Source organism: Elephantulus edwardii, unplaced genomic scaffold (assembly GCF_000299155.1).
Source record: "Elephantulus edwardii isolate Elephantulus edwardi_28Jun2011 unplaced genomic scaffold, EleEdw1.0 scaffold00012, whole genome shotgun sequence".
In the NCBI taxonomy this organism is placed as follows: Eukaryota; Metazoa; Chordata; class Mammalia; order Macroscelidea; family Macroscelididae; genus Elephantulus; species Elephantulus edwardii.
In genome coordinates, this window is record NW_006399762.1 from 18175427 (window position 1) to 18197540 (window position 22114).

General features: G+C 36.8%; 1 protein-coding gene across 1 annotated transcript in view; it reads right to left on the minus strand.

Moving 5' to 3' along the window:
* Nucleotides 1-22114, minus strand: part of ANK2 (ankyrin 2, neuronal) — an 843213-nt gene that overhangs the window by 668371 nt on the left and 152728 nt on the right. The window lies entirely within an intron of this gene.

Here is a 22114-nt window from a genome sequence, read left to right on the forward strand (position 1 = left end):
TGACTCAGTATATTCCTTCCATCTTCCTTTCTTCCTCCCTCTTTCTCACCCTCTCCTTCCATTTCTTCCTTTTTATTAAAAAGTCTTAAAAACAACTTGCTCTTACCATATTAAAAAAGTAGATTTTCTTGGACTGTACCTTTGGTTTTTCAAGTTAGTTTCCATAATGGTGGATTATCACCCATAGTTGCTTTTCAGGATTAGACAGTATTTAACCCAAACACAGCATAAATACTGAACTGTTTTTACTGATTAATGCATTAGGTCAAGATGAGATTGCTACACCTTCCAAAGAAGTTTTTTGTTAAATCTTGGCTCAAAGTAAATGGCTCACCTCATCTGTAACTCTGTCACCCTGGTCTGTACATGGTCAAGCATGCTCAGAAGATTGTTTGTAATATGTACCTCAGGGAGTCTTTAAGTTGAATGATCTGTCCTCTTTTTTGAATCAATTTTCTAAGGAATGTTAACGGAGAATATTTTTTAAATGTTCTACTATTTTATTTACAAAATTCAAATACATTGTTTTCAAGAACATTTTTTCCCCATTTCCCTCACCCCCACCCACCAATCAAATTCTACAACCCCATGATTAATCCCCCCTCTTCCTGCACATCTCATCCCTCTGCTTCCAACATATCCCACCTCTCTTGGATCCTTATACTCATTCTATAATAACTGTTTTATACTGTATTTATCCTTGTGGGACTGAGTTAGTTCACTCAACATAATGCTCTCCAGTCCCTCCCAAGTTAGGTAATAATTGACAAAATTATTACTCCTGCATGCTGCATATTATACCACTGTGTGAATGTATCACAACTTCTAAATCTATTTGTTTGTGGTTGGACATTTGGGCTGTTTCCATGTTCTTGTGATGGTGAATAATGCTGCTATGAACACTGGTGTACAAATCTCTGTTTGTGCCTCAGTTCTCATTTTCTCAGGGTTGACTCCAAGTAATAGAATAGCTAGGTTATATGGAATTTCTATATCCAGCTTTTGAGGAAGAGCCAAACTGCCTTCCAGAATAGTTGTACCATTTTTCAATCCCACCAACAGTGCATAAGAGTTCCCTTCTTGCCACATCCTCTCCAACATTTATTACTTGCTGCCCTGTTTAACTTTGCCACCGTTACTGGAGTGGGATGTTATCTCATTGTGGTTTTGATTTGCATCTCTCTTACTGCCAGTATTTGGAGCTTTTCCTCATGTGTCTGTTTGCCATTCAAATATCTTCCTCGGTATAAATTCTTTCCATGTCTTTCGTCCATTTTTAATTGGGTTATCGGACTTTTTCTTGTGGAGGCCCAGGAATATTCTGTAAATTTTTGTTATGAAACTCTTGTCTGAGATGGTATTACCAAATGTTTGTTCCCAGTTGGTAGATTTTCTTTACATCCTGTTGGAAAAAGTTTTGATGTACACATGGATTTGATCTTTAGAAGGTTCCATTCACCTATTTTATCCTCTTCAGATTGTACATTTCTGCTTGTATTTGGCAGTCTCTTTATACCTTGGACTAGAACTTCTAAGCCTGAACTCAATTTGTTTCTTATGAACGTTATGGTTTTGGTCTTTACTCCCAGGGATCTACCTTGAGTTGATTTTTGTGTATGGTCTGAGATGTGGATCTTGTTTCAGCTTTCTGCAGATGGAAGTCCAGTTTTGCCAGCACCATTTGTTGAAGAGGTTATCATTTCCCCCATTTTGTAGGTTTGATATCCTTATCAAATATCAATTGACTATAGATAGCTGGGTCTATCTATTTCTGGGTTTTCAATTCTATTCCATTGGACAATATGCCTGTCATTGTACTAGTACCATGCTGTTTTGGTTACTACTGCTGTGTAGTAGGTTTCAAGGTCAGAAAGTACTATACCTCCCACCTCATTTTTGTTTTTCATAAGTGTGTTGCTTATTTGGGGTCTCTTGACTCTCCAAATAAATTTGATAATTTCCCTTTCAATCTCCTTGAAAAATGAATTTGGTATCTGAGTTAGGACTGCATTGAACATATAAATTGCCTTTAGTAGAATTGTCATTTTCACAATATTGTGTCTTCCTATCCATGAACAGGGCAGTTTCCCAAGACACAGCCTATTTGGGTTATGCAAACAATATTTCATTATTGTAAATATTGCTTTTAGATCATATCTTCATTTTATGATATGGTTGACGAAGATACTAAGGAATTAAGTCTAAGAACTGAATGTGGTAGGATCATGAGAAATCTGGTCCCTTGAGCTACATGAAAAAAAGGTTTGTATAACCATTTAATACATTTACAGAGGTAGTTGTTTGTAGTGGTCGTTGTTAGGTGCCATCAAGTCAAGTAAGACTCATAGTGACTCTAAGAACAACCTTTCCGATACCTGCCGTATCCTGCAACATCCTCACCATCTCCGAGACAGTAGAGTCCATTGCTGAAGTCACAATCTATTTCACTGAGGGTCTTCCTCTCCTTCACTGACCCCTTATCTTCCCAAACATGATATCTCTTTCCAAGGAATAGCCTCACCTAGCTACATGTCCAAAATATGAAAAGCAAAGCTTGGTCATCCTTGCTTCCAAGGAACACTCTGGGCACACCCTTTCCAGGACACATCTGTTTATTTTTTTGACAGTTCATGTGACATTCAAGAGCTTCTCAATACAGATCTAATTTTAAAAATAGCATTTGCTTCTCAATACTCCCCAGTATAGGAACCAGTTATTCTTTTCTAAATTTTCAATTAAAGGAGAAGCAAGAGTTCTAGAGATTGTTTTATAAGGGGCACTCCCAAAATCAATTAGGATAGCTCTACAATTTCATTAAATCAAAACATTTACACTAAAAGGCGCTTTGTGCGAGGCAAAGGGTTGACAGACTGCTTATCCAAAATGTTATAGGTTTGCTTATCCCCAGAGGTGCAGTGGTACAAAGGCCTGATGATTTAGCTGTAAAAAATCATTCCTTGAAAGCCTTGTAGAGCACACTGCTTCTCTGACACACATGGGGTTACCATGGATTGGAGTAGACCTGAATTCATCTGATCCTACTCTTTATTTAACTGCTCAGGAAATGGAGGCTCAAACATGTTGACCAGCTATTCAAGACAACAGAGCTAAACAGTGCTGAAACTAACCAGTGTCTTCCAACTTATACCAGCACTCCTTTCCCTCTGCTGCCTTTCAGATGGCAGCAAGTCAAGGACAAAAGAACTAGAGCTTAATTGCTTTAAGTTCTGAGCACTATACATAGAAGATCATGCTGTCTGACATTTGGTGGAATAAATAACAAATTCGTCGCTGCCATGGTAACAACTATTTAAACACAGGAACAAATGGAGGAAAATGCAGAAAAGTGAAATTGTATTTTAAATCTCTTGTTAAACATGTGATAAAAATTGGGGAAATGGAATCTCCTGTTTCCTAAAATACCTTCTACTTGTTGTTGCATTAGGTTATATAATTGGCTATAAAAATACCAAAGGGACCTGATGCAGAAAATTTCCTCCTGTGGAATAAACCAAAACATGAAAATATGCATTTGGACTGTTAAAACCCACTTGATAACAGAATATATGGTTTTTAAAATAAGATTTTTTTAAATAAGATTGCCTGCTAAATAATCTTCAGCTTTAATTTAATGTTAGATTCTAAACATAATGTTTAAAAATTATACATTTTTTTTACTTAAAGCATTATGAAATAGAGAGTTTGTGTGTGCATGTGCATGCATGCAGGCTGAGACAGGGCACATCTAGATCTCTAAATATATGTGTGTGCAGTAACGTATGTTGTTGTTGTTATGTGGCGTCAAACCACCTTGTGACTCATTGTGATGCTGTGTACAACAGCTCTGAACCCTGCTCTGTGCTGTGCCAACCTTACTGTTTCTATGTTTTTACCTCCATTGTCCCAGATACTGTATCAATTCATCTCATCTGGGGTCTTCCTCTCCTGCAGTGTTCCTCCACCCTTCCAAGCATAACATCCTTCTCCAAGGATCTGTCTCTCCTGGCCACATGTCCAAAGTATATGAGATGGAGCTTCAAAATCTTAGCCTCCAAGGAAAAACTTGGTTTCACCCTCTCCAAGACAGACCTATGTGTTTTCTTAGCAGCCCATGGCATTTTCAAGACTTCTCCAGCACCAAAATTTGAAGCCATCCATTATTTTTCTATCATCCTTAGTCATTGTCCAACTCTCTGAAGCATAACAAGTAATTGCAAAGACCATGGCCTGGATTAGGCACACCTTACTCTCTAGACTAATAACGTTGCTTTTCAGGACTCTGGAAAGGTCCCTGACAGCAGATTTTCCCAATGCAATTTGTCTTTTGATTTCCTGACTGCTAGTGTTAAGAGAGCTGATTGTTGAGCCAACCAATCTATAATTGTTAACAACCTCAATCTCTTCTCCATCTATCATGGTGCTCCCAATTGGCCCAGTGGTGATCTTTGTCTTCTTGATGTAACGCTTCAAACCATATTGAAGACTACAGTCCTTGACCTCCTGCAGCAAGTGCTTAGGTAATATAGAGTATAATATAATTTTTAAAAAATACATATACCATAAGGTAAATCTAGTTTGTGCTTAAGGTAAGATAATGGACTGAACAACTTGTAAGGTCTCCTTCTGAGATATTTGAAAGTGATTAATTTTATTTTTCTATTGTAAAGTAAGTTTGATTAATGGCTTTATGAGAAAAGAAATTAAGAGACTTACTGACAAAATCAATAATCAGAGTGATACTCATTTTTATTTATACAAAATAAGTAAAGTTTTCATTAAGTTGCTCAGTCTTGACTAATTCCAGATACTCTGGTGGCTGAGTGGTAAGAAGATGTGCTACAATCCCCTAAGGCACACAGTTCAAATCCACTAGCTACTCCATGGGATAAGGATGGGCAAACGCCTCCCATTCAACTAACTGCTTCTGAAAACCTGTTGGAGGGTCAACTATAGATAGGTTTCAACTCAGTGGTAAACAACAACAACATAATGGCATATAGGCAGATGACACAATTCTGCTTGCTGAAACTGAGAAGGACCTGAAGCGCTTGCTGTTGAAGGTCAAGGACTACAGCCTTAAATATGTATTGAAGTTCAACATCAAGAAAACAAAGATTCTCCATTGGGCCAATTAGCAGCATCATAATAGACAGTGAAGGGGTTAAAATTGTTAAGTTTTCTTTTACTTGGCTTCACAATCAATATTCTTGGTACCAGCAGCCAGTAAAATAAAAGACAAACTGCATTGGGAAAGCTTTCTGTCAGAGACCTCTACCAAGTACTGAAGAACAAAGATGCCAGTCTGGAGACACATTTTAGTCTTTGCAATTATTTGCTAAGCATCAGAAAGCTGGACAATGACTAGGGATGATAGAAGGAGAATTGATACCTTTGAGCTGTGTTGCTGGAGAACAATGTTGAATATACTATGAACTGCTAGGAGATAAAACAGGTTCATCCTAGATAGGGTGAAAATAGGCTGCTCCTCGGAGGCAAGAACTCTGAAGCTTCGTCTGACATACTTTGGACATGTTGCAAGGAGGGATCAGTCCTTGGAAAGGGATGGCATGCTTGGGAGGGTGGAGGAACAGCTCAAGAGAGAAAGACCCTCAATAAGATGAAATGGAGGCAGATATGTCAGAGATCATAAGACTGGTACAAGATAGAGCAGGATTTAGGACTGTTGTACATAGGGTCGCTGTGAATCACAGGCGACTTGACAGCACATAACAACAACAATGTACGGAATTGTGCTGCTGACTGAAAGAACAAGTCTCTTTGGTTTGAATCCACCAGTTGCTTCAAGGGAGAAAGTTGGACAATCGCCTCCTAAGTGATTTAGAGCCTCAGATATCAAATAGAGGGTCAGCTATGAATTAATTCTGCCTCCACAGCAATGAGTTTGGATTTTTGTTTTGTTTGTTATGTTTTTGTATTTTCCAACTGAGACATTGGTTTGCCTACATTTTTCTAGAGTTGTATGTATTAGCAAGACACTTGGTTCAATTAAAGTAAACAAATGATTATTGCCTATTACAAAAGTATTAACAAAATGCTGACTTGGCAATTTTCTATTACTTCCTTTTAACTGAGGAAATTCTATTTCTATTTATTCCATTTGTCTTAGGAACACTAGAGAATGCTAGAAAATTCCTGAATCTCTTTGAGTGTCTAAAGTTTTTAATTCAAAATGTCTTTTCTAGCCAACTATCAACTGTTCATTTTGTGCTGATGTATTTATCATATTAAAGAGAGAAGATTAGGATGGAATATAAGCCTATGCTACTAGAGGCTTATATAAGCTTATGTGAACTGAGTGCTAGCTCTCTTTATCTTGGGATGCCCATTTTCAATGGATGGTCTACATCACTCACTGGCCTGCACACCTATAGCCTCTGGCAGAGATGAGTATATGGGACATCTTCCAGCAAACCACCAAACCCAAAAGACACAGAGGAGCTAGGGAGCTGAACTAAGCAGAAGCTGTGGATGTCAGAAATCATGGACATTTACAGCAGGTCAAGCATTTGGGACAATGGTAACTTGACACTTCTTATAACTTGCCTGCTACTAATCATAGCACAATGGATTGTAAAAAAAAACCTCAAACTGTTAGAACTTAGGTATCAGTGGATACTTTCATATGGCTATGATGTCACCTTGTTACAGCAGCATTTCAAGCCTAAAACATTAGAAAAGTCCGGAAATGTGCTTCCAAAAACCAGTCAGTGAAAAGTCCTTGATTTAAGATACAACTATGAGTCTTCTAGAACAAAAGAGAAAAAAGGAAGCCAAAGACTCAAAGAAGAAAATCATCTATAGTCATAATAGATGTGATCTCAACCTTCTCTGAAGCAAGAATAAGTAGATGGTGTCCAAACAGTCACTACCAACACATCTGATCAGAGTCACAACAGATGGATGCTGACAGACTAGGAAGAAAATGTATAAAATAATTCAAATTTTTATAAATTCCAGACTTAGTGGACAGATCTGAGACTTAAGAATCTTCCAAAATTATTGTCCTGAGGTATCCCTTAAGCTTGGAACTGAAACTACTTCGAGTTCACTTTTAAGATAAATAACAGATTGGTTTGTAAGATAAGATCAACCATGAGCACTGTATTATTTTAAACAAAAATTTACATGAGACATACAATCAATATTTTCTCTAGAGCAAAGAAGGGATAGCAAGGGGGGATAAGAAAACTAGATTATTGGAAACAAAACCACTAGAAGGAAAATGTTGACACATTATAAAGATGGAAGCATTTCCCTGAACCATTAGTATAGGAATTGTTCAATAAGAATCTCATTTGCCTCAAAAACTTTCACAAAAAAAAATACTATTTAATAGTTTTCTGAAATCTGCACAGGGATCTTCATAACCTTGGAACTGACATACGGGTAAATAACAACAACAAATTTCTTTCCTTTGTTTCAGCTAAAAAGAAAAAGAATATCAGAAAGCCTACATACCTCAAATGTTCACATTAGGTGCATTAAAGATAACTTCTTATACATTGAGATTATTATACACGTTCATTGTCCTCTGTGGTCTTCATAAAATAAAATAATTGGCTTATTTTCTTACTTGTTATGGTGAACTTCAGTGAGTATTAATAACCATAAAGAAATGAGTTAATGCTATTTTCCATTTCCTTTAAAAATCACTAGTTTTATATACATGAAAACATAACACTTACAGATAAAAATATGTCTAACATTGAGATAAGACTGCCTGAAGACCGAAAAGCAGTTATCAGGGATGGGAAAGAAAAAGAAAAGAGATTAGGAAGCAGGGATTTTTATTTTAGTGATGGGAAAGTTGGTGATAACTATAGATAATAGTTGTACAACACAATAACCATAATTGAAAGACTGCAGTCTTCAACATCAAGAAGACGAAGATTCTTACCACTAGGCCAACTGGCAGCATCATGATTGAAGGAGAAGAGATTGAAGTTATTGACAATTTCAGTTCGCTCAGCTCCACATCAACATTCTTGGCACCAGCAGTCAATAATTCAAAAGATGAATTGCTTTGAGGAAAGCTTCTGTCAGGAACCTCTCAGAAGTGCTGAAGAGCAATGATGTTAATCTGTAGACTAAGGTACACCTGATTCAGGACATGCTCTTTGTAATTACTTGCTATGCATCAGAGAGCTAGACAATAACTAACGACAGCAGAAGAAGAAACTTTGAGTTGAAGTGCTGGAGAAGAGTTCTGGAACATACCACAGATTTCCAAGGAAACAAGCATGTTTACCCTGAAGAGGGTGAAATCAGCCTGCTTCTTGGAGGTAAGGATTTTAAAGCTCCATCTAAAATGCTTTGTCATGTAGCCAAGGGGGACCATTCCCTGGAGAAGGACATCATGCTTGGAAGAGTGTAGGGACAGCACAGGAAAGGAAGACCCAGGATAAGATGGATTGACACAATAACTGGGGTAGTAAAAAGGAGGTGTGTTGAAGACACTGAGACTGACTCAGGAGAGAGCAGAGTTCAGAACAATGGTATACACTATTCGTCACAGGCAACCTGATAGCACACATAACAACAACAATACTAAATTAAACATTGAAAATTACACATTGGAAAGTGCTGTTCTACAATTATTTTTAAAATTTAAAAAAAATATTAACAATGAAAAATACTAGACTAATGCTGCACTGCAATCCTAAAGGCTGTGGTTCAATTCCAACAGCTGTTCCATGGATGAAGGATGGGAAAGCTCCTCTTGGGTGATTTACTGCCTCTGAAAACCCACTAGAGCATCATCAATGAGTCTGTTCTGATTCAACAGCATACAAAAGCAATAACAAACTCTAAGAAAGAACATAAAGAAAAAATGGTTAATTGCTAGATATCATTTGTGAGATACTTTCCTACACATAGCAGCTACTAATCTCCACTGTTTCTTATAAACTTATCTAACATGTAAGATGTTATTGTCTATTTTAAATACTGAACAACGCCTAGAAGCTAAGTAAAATGGATGTATCCCATGATACAAAGAAAGTTCTTCTAAGCTAGGAAGAGTCTCGTGTTAATCAGACCCAAAGGAAGACTATATGTAAAAAATGATAAATCTTGAGTAGGTAAAATTGGAAAGAAAAATAAAGTTTTCTGAGATTAAAAGTAATCAGAGATCAATAAAAACAGAACTTAGGTGTCATTTAGCCAACTATTACTCATACTGAGCCTATAAAGAACAGACCAGAACCTGACCCTAATTGTGTGCCCGTCCCCTCATCTCTGATGTATTCGAGCCTACAGTTACAATCATTGTGTAAATCCATCTTGCTGAGGGTCTTCCTCTCTTTTTCTGACACTCTACCATTTACAAAGCATGATGCTATTATCCAAGGACTGATCCCTCCTAACAACAGGCCCAAAGTACATGAGACAAAGATTCGCCATCCGTGCCTCTAAGAAACACCCTGGTTTTACTCTCTCCTAAGACCATTATTGTAGAAATGGGTAACTAGTAAAACATACATGAGGATCTAAGGGGTGAAAGGGACAGAGGGGTGGGGATGGTAGGAATCATGAAGTCACACGGTTTGATGGGTGGAAGGGGGTAGGTTGGAGAGGTGTGGGGATCTGGTGTGAAGGGCAATATATATATGAACTTTATAGATAAACCAGTGTAAAATTAAAAAAAAATCCAATTGACAATTTTTATTAAAAAAAGTAAAATCTCTATAAAAAAAATCCAACATCTGAATTGCAAGAAATAAAAAACCTGTCTCATAAAACAAAGACATAATTAGCAGTATATGGACTTCAGTCCATAATTACATAGAAATGATGCATGCAAAGACAAATCTCCAGTTCCAGAAGTACTCAAGTAAAGAAAGGTAAAAAAAAAAATCCCAAAGCAATCCAAGTAGAAATACAGGAAATCAAATTGCCATGAAGCAATTTTAATAAATTTTGGTAACAGAACAGGATAGTATGAAAATTAAAGGATAAAAAGTACTAAAACATACCAAAAAGATATCATTTGTAGCCCAAATATCAATGCCTAACAATATCAATATAAAATGCATATAATTAAGATAATAGCAGATCGCATTGCTAGTATTATTGCCATATATTATGCCATATTATTGCTTTTTAATTTTAATTGTTAGTAAATTGTATAAAATTGATCTTACGAGGTTTTGAGAGATGTGTAAATTGCATCAACCTGTTTTTGTCTTACAGATTCCTTTTAATATTCTTATATGGAAAATAGCAATAAATTGAGTTTGAAAACACTATAAAGTCTTTTCTACATGGGTTTGAATACAGGAAATAAAGTATTATCTAAACAGTGAAAAAAATGATGAAATAATTTGATCTCTCTCTCTCTGCTCTTCACAATTTACACTTCAAGTATTAGTATTAATGATGCTTCTTTACAGATTAAATGTGATGACTCAGAATGGCATACACGACATGTCCAGGTTAGCGTCTGGCATGCAAAGGTTCAGATCTTCCAGCTTATACTTTGTTGGAAAAGAATCATGTCTTACAGTAAATTATATGTCCAAGCATATTGCCTTATGTATCACATTTTTAAATGAGAATGATTTGTAAGGAACATGCTACATGGGGAAGTTTCTTAACCTTGTTGTTGTGATATGTATCTAAGTCAATGCTACAGTTACAGACTGTCTAAACCTGCCCTCAGCACAACTGATGAAAATGACTCTTATCAATTAAACAGCATAAATAGATTCTGATTATTGAAAATAAAAGCCACAAAACTATAAATCTTTAGATGTGAACATGGAAGTGAGATGGTAAGCATTAAAAGCATTTAGCTGAACAGTCTAGTATTACTAAGTAGTGTTCATAATATAAAAAGGCACAAGTGGATTTCAGCCATGACGTATGATGCACTTATCTTTCACTTAACCATTACTAAATAGATAAGTGAGAACTGGAAAATTTCAAACTTGTAACAGAGGAAGAGTATCCACCAAATGAAATAATTTCTGACATTTTGCTCAAAGATGAGCCAGGATTTTTGCAGCTGTTACTGTCTACTCTTCAAACAGGAGACATAAAAACAAATGCATCAGCTACAAAGAAGGTAAAGAGCTCTGGTTATGGGGTTAGTGCACAACGTGGTGCACTGTCAACCAGAAGGCCAATGGTTCAAATGAACCAGCTGATCCACAGGAGAACAATCTCCTCAATCTTTGAAGACTTGCAGCCTTAGAAGCCCAATGACAGAGGGTCACTATTAGACAGACAACTCAAATAGTGGGTTTGGTTTACAAAAAAGACCACAGAAAAGTAATGTCTACAGATAACAATTTCTCCACTTCCCCTAGCTACTTCCAAATCACTTACATTCAGAATGGCACAGGGGTGACAAATCCAGGCAGGTTTCTTGATATTATTTTATTTTTCATGAATGAAATGTGATGTTGTCATTTTTCTGGCTGTGTTCTTTTACTTTTTTTTTTCTTCAGGGGATAGCGCACATGCAGTCCCCCACTACCACAAATTATGCAGTCGAGTTTCCCGCATTTGGGGAAATCGCAGGGGTCAGCACACCCCAAATGCAATGGGTGAGCCTCATCCTGGGAAAACCACCTGCCTGATCATGGTGTTTCCTCTGCCAGGTAATGATCCACATTATCTGAATTACACATGCAAAGGTGATGGCACAGTCAATTCATTTCTTCTCTCATTGCACTCAAGCCAACTTCAACCACAAGCACAAGAGCACTTCAGTTTGTTGAGTTTGGCTGAAGCACAGAGTTCTTCCCAAGGCTACTGTAGGAGTCCACTTCCAGTTAATCAGAGATAGTCCAGGGTAAGACACTTGTTTACCTCATGGTTACACTGCTAATCAGGAAAGAGTGTGGGCAGCAGTGGGTTCATTTGTAATACAAAGTTAGAGGAGAAAGATGTGGACAGTCACAGCCAAAGTCAGAAACTAATGTTCAAGTTGTTGTTGTTATGTGCCATCGAGTCGCTTGTAACTCATAGTGACCCTATGTACAACAGCCCTAAACTCTGCTCTGTCCTGTGCCAATTGCACTGTCTCCGACACTCCCATCCCTATTATTCCAATCACTGAATCAATCCACCTCATAGAGGTCCTTTCCCTCCTGCGCCATCCCTCCACCCTCCCAAGGATGATGTCCTTCTCCAAGGACCGGTCTCTCCTCACATGTCCAAAGTATGTTAGACGGAGCCTCAGAATCCTTGCCTCCAAGGAGCCACCCAGTTTAACCCTTTCCAGGATGACAAGAGACAGGCCAAATACTCAGCATTTTCATCCTGGTGGCCAAATTATATGTTTTGTGCACATATATGCTTCAGAATGCCACCTTGAGGCTATCAATATACAACAATTAAGCTAGAAACTCTCATTCAAATCAACTCTTTTGGATCAATGGTTGCAAAATAATTTTTGGGTTTATATTTTTTTTCTTTTCCAAATGGACTTATTTGCTTATAACATTGAATGTCACAGTCATGTTGATATCACTATTCAAACTTTATGTGACAATACAGTGATACTCTTATACCTTACTCCCCGTGAGTTAGGAGCTCTACATTCACTTCTAGAGATTCTATTTTTGGTGTATCACTTGTTGGCATGGCTTAACAACCAATCAGCTGGAGTTTATGCAAGTGCCACTTCTTCCTCACCATCACTTAGACACTAACACCTAATATTACCTCCAATGTAAACACATGATGCTTGGAAGGATGGAGGGACAGTGCAAGAAAGGAAGATAGATCCTGGAGGAGACGGATTGAAATAGTAAACTGAGGTAATGGGGGTAGATGTATCAGAGATAGTGAGATTGGCTCAAGGTAGGACATAGTTCATAGCTATTATGCATAGGGTCGCTATGAGTCATAAGCGACTCGACAGCACATAACAACCTCCAATGTAGTTTTACAGTTAGCTTTATAATTCAGTCAGCAGATGTGTCATCCGTTGCAATTCTGGACACACACAATAACATTGCTTCAACATCCTATCTAAATATACATGAAGCACAACTCAAACATAAGCGTGGGCCACACCAACAGACACTGGGAATAAATCCACTGTTTTCAAGTTGACACCAACTCATAGCTGATCCTCCAGCAGTTTTTCAGGGGCTATAAATCACATGGGAGGGGACTGACCACTTTTCTGTCTCGGAGCTGCTGGTGGACTTAAGTCACCAGGGAAGGGCTGCCTTTGGGTTAGCAGCACACCTCCCGAAGGACTACACCATGACTTGCTTAAAGAGAAACAGCAACCAGAAAAGAAAACTCGATGTAGGTTCTATAACTCAATTTCATTCAGTAGAAGTCACAGTCATGTTATCTTGGGGAAATCAGAAATACCACTCTTAAATTTAGCCACAAATGTTTAGTCTGGATGTATTTCGTCTCCACCTATTCTGAGGAAAGCAACAGTCGCTGGGGCTGTGCCTGAGAAGCTACAAAATATCTATCATTTACATTCAAGTGCATTACATTACTCTTAGAATTTAACATCTTCAAATACTTTTTCATGTATCCCAAACAAATAGCCACCACAGCGGAGAAGAAACATAAAGATTTTACCTTTGACTTTTGTTCCAATGACAATATAAGAATTTAGTTCTGACAAAAACAGGGTTTTAACTACTGTATAAACCCCTTTCTAACTCTAGGGAAAAGAGCAGTGCTACTTCTTACTGACATAAAGCTACAAATGATGGCCACTCTAGTTTTATCAGATCACAGAAAGAAAAATGAGCAAATGCTAGTAGGCATTAGATCTATTCTGAAATCACACCTAATTTTAACCTGTGTCAATTCTGTTATTAACTGGATGGTTTAAGGTTATTATAAGTGGTTATTTCATTATTATCTTTTAATAAATCGTTATCTGAGTATTTAGATATATGTGCTAAATATGTGACCTTATGGTTAAAAAAACATATCTTAGAACCTGACAGACATGGATTCACAGGCTAACAGGGTTATCTTCAATGTGGACCAAACATATTTCATAATCATGTTAGTCTCAGTTTCCAACTCTACAAAATGGGGATGATGAAAAGAATTATTCCAAATATAAATTGAATGTAATATGTAGCAGAAAGTAAGCATATACTATACTACACTATACTACACTACACTATACTACACTACACTATACTACACTACACTATACTACACTACATTACACTATACTACACTACACTATACTATACTATACTATACTATACTATACTATACTATACTATTACTATACTATACTATAAATTAACTGCAAATGAACATTTCCAATAGAAAGAAGACAGAATATGTTTCTAAAAATAATCAGAAAATATAGAGAAAAACATCTGAAAGAAACTATTATCTAAATTTTATAGCAAATTGTAATGATCCTATCTTATGGGACTTTTCTACTTTTTCATGAACATAACTGTGTCCTTTTTTATTCAGTCCTTAAAATAAAAAAAATTACTTTTCATTGCAAGAAATAAGAAGGACGAGGGGGGAATCACAATATATATACACCATGGTCACTACAAAATTGACAACTTAATAGATCTCTTTTTATTCAATATTTCACTGGTATAATTTTGTTTGGAAACAACAAGGCAAGAATAAATGGTTTTTAAAGGAGTGCTTTGTTCAGAGTTTTTGGTCATCTGTTATTAAAATAACGAGCCCTTAAGGTGTAGCGGATAACAAGTCCAGCAGTTAATAAAGAAGGCAGCAACTTAAATCAACCAGCAGTTCCATAAATGAAAGATGGGCAGTCTATTTTCCTTGAGGACATCTGAGGAACTTGATGGGAAGTCACTGCTAGTTAGAACCAATTCCATAGCAGTGGATGACGTAATCATAATTTTTGGGAGCATTTGTCCCCTAACTTTTCCCCAGACTGATGTTGTTGTTGTTGTTATATGCCATCAAGTTGTCTGTGACTCATAGTGACCCTATGTACAACAGCTTTGAACTCTGCTCTATCATGAGCCAACCTTCCCCATTACCCCAATCACTGAGCCAATCTATCATTTCATTAAGGGTCTTCCTCTCTTGCAGTGTTCCTCCACCCTCTCAAGCATGATGTCCCTCTCCAAGGACTGGTCCCTCCTTGCTTACTTTATTTAAAAAAAATCCAGATAAAAGTCATCCAGATTGGCAAAGGGATAGTTAAACAGTCGCTATATGCAGATGGTATCAGAGTGTACACAGTTAACCCTGAAGACTCATCAAAAAAGTGATTAGAGTTAGTAGGCCAGTTTAGTAGAGTGGCAGGAGAGAAGACCAATACCAAAAAAAAAAAATACTCTACAGTAACAAAGAGAACTCAGAGAAGGAAATCAAGAACGCAATACCATTTACAATAGCCAACCAAAAATTGAGTGAACTTAACTAGAGATACAAAAGCCCTATACAAAGAAAACTACAAAGAATTTCTGCAAGATGCAGTGAAAGACCTAACAAAATGGAAAAATGTTCCCTGTTAGGAAGACTCAATATCATGAGAATGACAATCCTACCAAAAGCAATCTACATGTCCAACACAATCCTAATCCAGATACCAAGTTAATGTTTCAAGAAGATTGAAAGGGAAGTTGTCAAATATATTTGGAGAGGCAAGAGAGCCCAAATAAGCAAAACACTTATAAGAAATAAAAATGAAGTGGGAGGCATAGCATTCCCTGACCTCAAAACCTACTACACAACAGTAGTAACCAAAACAGCATGGTACTGGTACAATGGCAGGCACATCGACCAATGGAACAGAATTGAGAACCTAGAAAAAAAACCCATGTATTTACGGTTAATTGATATTTGACAAAGAAATCAAAGCTATCAAATGGGGGAAATTATAACCTCTTTAACAAATGGTGCTGGCAAAACTGGACTTCCACCTGCAGAAAGCTGAAACAGGATCCACGTTTCACACCATATACAAAAATCAACTCAAGGTGGATCAGAAACTTGGGAGTAAAGCTCAAAACCATAAACTTCTTAAGAGACAAACTGGGATCAAGCTTAAAAGCACTAGTCTAAGGTATAAAGAGACTGTAAAATACAGTTAGAAATGCACAATCTGAAAAGGATAAAATTGATTAATGGAACCTTCTAAAGATTAAATCCATGTATGCATCAAAACCTTTTTCCAACAGGGTGAAAAGAAAACCTACCAAATGGGAAAAAACATTTGGTAATACCATCTCAGACAAGTTTGCAGAATCCTACAGGGCTTCCACAAGAAAAAGACTGATAACCCAACTGCAAAATGGGCAAAATATATGGGAAGAAATTTCACAAAGGAAGATATTTGAATGGCAAACAGACACATGAAGAAATGCTCAAAATCTTTGGCAACAAGAAAGATTCAAATCAAAACCACAATGAGGTACAATCTCACTCCAGTAACAGCAACAAAGTATAACAGGGCAGCAAGTAATAGATGTTGGAGAGGATGTGGCAAGAAAGGAACTCTTACAGACTGTTGGTGGGATTGTAAAATGGTTCAACCATTCTGGGAGGCAGTTTGACACTTTCTCAAAAAGCCAAACATAAAAATTCCATATGACCTCTCTTATTGCCAGCTGTCTGTTTGCCATCCAAATATCTTCCTCTGTGAAAATTCCATTGCCTGGAATATACCCAGAGAAAATGAGAACTGAGACACAAATGAAGACTTGTACACCATTATTTATAACAGCATTATTCACCACCTCAAGAACATGGAAACAGCTCAGATGTCCAACCACAAATGAATGGATTGAGAACTTATGATACATTCACACAATAGAATACTATGCAGCACACAGGAGCAATGATTTTGTAAATTATTACCTAACTTGGAAGGGACTGGAGAGCATTATGTTGAGTGAACTAAGCCAGGCCCACAAGGACAAATATTGTATAAAACCATTACTGTAGAATGATTATAATGATCCAGTGGGGAAAGGAGCATGGAAGCAGAGGGATGAGGATGTGCAGGGAAATGGGGATTAATAAAGGGTTTGTACAATTTGATGAGTGTGGGGTGAGGGAAATTGGAAGAATCTGTTCTGGAAAGTAGTGTATTCTGGAAAGTAGTGTATTCGAATTTTGTAAATAAACTACTATAAAAATTAAAAAATAAAGTTTTCTTTAAAAAAAAACCCAAAAGTGTTTTGTGGGGTTTTTGGCTTTTTTTTTTTGTGAGCCACAGACCTTACATATCTGCATAATACATCTTATGACTTCCCTCCATTGCCTCACTAATTACACCCCATTAAGATCCTCCATCATATTTCTTGGACTGTAAATCTTAACAAGTGCACACTGCCTCTTCCTTCTCCCACAAAGCTGCTAGTGGATTTGAACCATCTTTCCAATAGTATCCACCACCTCACCTACACTGCCACCAGAGCTTCTTTAACAACAAATAAGAAATCATTACTTATACAACATTCACTTAAATAGATGGACTTTTAGCTAACTCTAGATTTCTGGGGTCTGCCAATAGTTTGTTTTCATCTACTAATAGAATGATTACCAGCTTGGGTCACCCTATAGCACCCAGCAATCCACTACTGTAAAAATTAAAACATATCTACGTATCTCCCCGCTCCCCCAAAACCAGTCTTATTACTGTCAAGTCCATTCTGACTCATGGTGACTGTCTTGGGAAATGTTGAGCATCCAAGGGTTTCCAAGACTAATCTTTAAGAAGAGTAGCTGATAGGTTCTACCAGAAGCCTCTTGCGTAACACTTGGGCTTGTGGAGTTTAGTGTTCAAAATAGATTTTATATCTATTAATTTGACTTTTCAATATATACATATGGGCAGGAATACATGAATAGGGCATGATACCCTATCCACAAGGGGATTAGCTGGTCTCATTATTAAATTGAGTGGATCCAACAGCAGAAGGAGGAAAATGTCATCACCACCAAAGAAGAGCAAGCAAGAAAATGCAACTCGTTCTTCAGGACCAGAGCAACAGCCATAGCAGCCACAGTGGCGAACCTGGGACCTGACATGAAATGGAATAGACATTAGGATTGCTGTCCCCCACAGACAGAGTCAGAACTAAGAGCCTTTGCCCAAGTGTGCTAGGCAACTTGGGGTGTGGAGATAGCTAATATTTGCAGAGAACTTTGCAACACTGGCCTAAAGCCTTGAGGATGGAGGCTGAGATGTCTGTGAGGACAATAATACAGGGCAAGGGGTTGGTTGGGGGGAAGACAAGCTGTAGTGTGTGTATAAATTTCCATCTAAGATTCACAAGATAAAGTTACATGATAGAACTAGGGCTCTTCTCAGGAATGCTAAGACACTCAAATCCCTGAAGCATGCAGTATTTAAGAAAATCCATTATGTTCAATAGATCTCTTGTTGAAGAGATGTTAATCATTTCTGGATTGCTGGCAAAATACTAAACATTTTTCTCTGAATTTTGAAAATGAATATAAAAATATTATTGACAGGATCAACCAATCTATCATTCTGATTATCTGGTTTCAAATACTCATGGTCTAGCCAAGAGCACTTTTTTTCAAAGGACTACACAAATACCCATTGATAAAAAATAAAGTGTGCAACTATATTGATTGCTTTGCCTCTCATGAATTTCATTAAGCAGAAGAATAAGAATAATAAAATAAAATGGGAACCACCTATGTAAAAAATAATGCAATTCCAAACTTTATTCTTTAGGATTTGAGAAAATGGCATATACACATGCATAAAATTAGTGTTAATGAGCTTGTTGACACTGATAAAAATTAAAAGGAGCTATGTTCCTAAATAGTATAGTGCATGTAAAGTTTGCATTAATTAATTAATGAGTAAATGGAATCTTTGGATCCAAATTTATCTCAACGTTTATTCATTATCTTTACAGTAAAGCCTAAATAAAATAAAATAAAATAATAAAATAAAGCATCACTCCCATTGAATCAGAACTGACTCATAGCTCACCCTCCAGTGGCTTACTGGAGGCTGTTAGTCACATAGGAAGGCCTTTGGTGGATTTGAACTGCCAAGAGGCCCACCTTTGGATGAGCAACATGACTCAACAGACTAGGCCATCAAAACCTGCTAGAGTCTCCACAGGTAGAAGCAAATTCAAAATAAAATGTGGCCTCGTGGTAAGGGGTTGTGCTGCCAACTCATAGGCAGGCAATTTGAACCCACAAGCTACTCCGTGAGATAAAGCTGGTCAATTTTCTTTTACAGTTTTCTTTACCATTTCCTGCCATTGAAAAGCCAATTGAGGGCCAGCAATTAGTCAGTTCCCACTCAATGGTGCACAACAGCAGCAATCATTATGTGATTTGCAGGTTACCACATAACATAGCTGTCAAATTTGTGAGAGTCTACTCTAACCATATTGACACATAACCTTAAAACTTCACAGCTAGCCTCATTCTCTCACCTTACACTTAGGTGTTCATTGCTACCAGAAGTACCTCTTTAATGCACAAAATAGCTAGAGTGTAGGTTTCGTACTATCATCATAAATGTGTAACACCAGTTAACAAGACAGGTGAGAAGTGAGGAATGTTGTTGATGTTATGTGCCATCTAGTCGCTTGCAACCAATAATGACCCTATATACAGTCTGAAACCTGCCCTGTCCTGAGCGAGTCTCACTGACTTCACACCCCACCCCCCCAATACCCCAGGAATTGTGTCAATTCATCTCATCCGGGGTCTTCCTCTCCTGTGCTGTCCCCTCACCCTCCCAAGCATGAATAGGTTTAATAATTGGTTCTAAAAGGCTATGCCTTTCTTCACTCATATATTCAGATTAACAAATATATATCTATTATGTGTATATATATGTGTGCACATATATATACACATATACTCATATATATATATACATGTACATATATATATCAGTGTCCACATATGCCAATAATTTCAGAATATGTTCTTTCAGATAAATTCACCTAGATCTTGTAGTTTATCTATTATGTAAATAGTTTGTGTCAGTAAACAAAATTGACTCAGTTACATGCTAAGAAATTCAAACACATTGTGTATTAGTTCTATAACGAAGAACTATAATAATAAATTGCAAGAGAAAGAAGTTATTGGAGTAGGTTACCTCTCTTTTTGTATATAAATGTAAAGACGTGAAAAAAAGTAAAGCTTTCTATCCTACCAAATAATGGGCACAAAACTTCAAATTTTAAACCACATGAATTGCACCTCTATAAATTATAACAAATTATATTGCTGGTACAAATGGTTTTTAACTTTTTATAGTCTATATGTAGGTATTTCATTTAACATTTTTCAAACTTTGCCTCTAAAGTATCTTAGCAGTTAACTGTCTTCCGAACATTTCCCTCTTCCTAAGGTAAAATAAGACAAAGATAATTAGTTCCTTGGGAAGTCTTTATGTTTGTCCGATTGTGTGAGCAGAAATATGCATATTTGCAGATCCGCAAAGTTCAACCCATTTTGCTAGAGAATTCCCAGTACACTGAATCTTTGCCAGGAAACTAAGCTGAGCAGTTGAAAGTTCCTTCTTACCCCTGTGCAAAATTTCACTCTCTGCTTTTGCTGATGGTCACAGACCCCTTTATAGACATTAAGTTTAGATGGGCAATGAAATACACATTTGTTCCATTTAAGTTCTGTAACAATGAATTCTTTAGTATCCTCTCCCTGTAAGTATTTTAGAGCAGCTCTCCATAACTGGAGTTCACTATTCCCTCTGGAGCTGAATAAAGCTTTTCTGTGATAGGCCTTCTCAACAAGATTTGCAACTGTTACCATTATTTGAAAAGCACAGAAGGACTTATAAAAGTTGTAAGCATTTTATAATGTTATCTTTGCACCACTGAACTCCCCCAGCTGACCAAAGCAAAATGAAGAGGGACAGAAGCATGCTGAGGAGAATATGGTCTGTTTTGCATGAGCAGTATTTCCAGCCTTAGTTTACGGATCAGGGGACGGTCCTGCTTTCCTCATATACTCAGTCTCTAAGTCCAGGGCTCAGATATTGGTTACCAGATTGATTCACCCAAGAATATAGAAAAAAATACCTATGGTTTAGCCAAGATCATGTTTATTGTAGTATTTATTACATCCCAGAAAATTAAATAATAAATGTGGTTGATGCCAGTTACTGAAAATTCTCAATTACTGAAAATTCTCCAAAATTCCTTAGTTAATTATATGCTCAACCTAATGTAGTAATTGTAATAAAAACTATCTAGCATTTCTAGGTATTCAGGTTCTTTTATATAAAATCAATAGAAAAATTGGGGAGAGGGAAACAAATTTTACTTTAAAAATTAAGTAAACTAAGAGATTATTGAAATTGTATTTGAATATCAATCCTTTCTACACAAGCGCTATTGCACATAGGCTGACCACAGAGTAATGGGTGAGATAAAAGAAGACCCAATGACGGATGATCCTATTTCCCAAGAATTCTACTCCTTTAGAAAAATAAGTAGTTTTGGGGTTTATTGAGTTCTTTTCTCCTGTTTTCGCAGTAAGAGGTTGGGGTTTTCTTTTTCTTCTTTTTCTTTTTCTTGGTTTGCTTACAAAGTTTCTATGCATCGTATTTCACACTATTCTTCATTCACATTGTGCTTCATGCTATAATTTTCATGCATTATGTTTTAGAAATTTCATCACCACTGGACCTTGCCCATTTTAAAAAGTCTTTTCATCTACATCCCTCTCATTTACTTCCCCTCCTCAATCTTATTTGGATCCTAAATGGTTTAAACAAAAACAAGAAAGAAAAAATAGAATAAGACTAAACTAAAGAGAATTCTTTTACCACAAGAATTTTATGATGAATGGAATTACAGAGATATAAGGATAATTCTAACTGGTTTTGTCTTCTTTCATTTTTTAATGTGGTATGTGTGAAAGGTTGCTGATACAATTTGTTTTCTAGTCAACCAATTGCATACATTGTGTTTTATGATATTAATTACAATCCTCACATTTAAACAGCACTGTTTCCCCATCCTCCCTGTGATTCTTCTTTTCCATTCTTTCTAACCTATCAGATGTCTTCTGAGATTTAATCTTGGGCAAATACTGCTCTTTTGATCTTCTTATGACTGAATGTGCTAACACACAAAGAGGGGGGAAACTTCCATCATATGAAAATTTC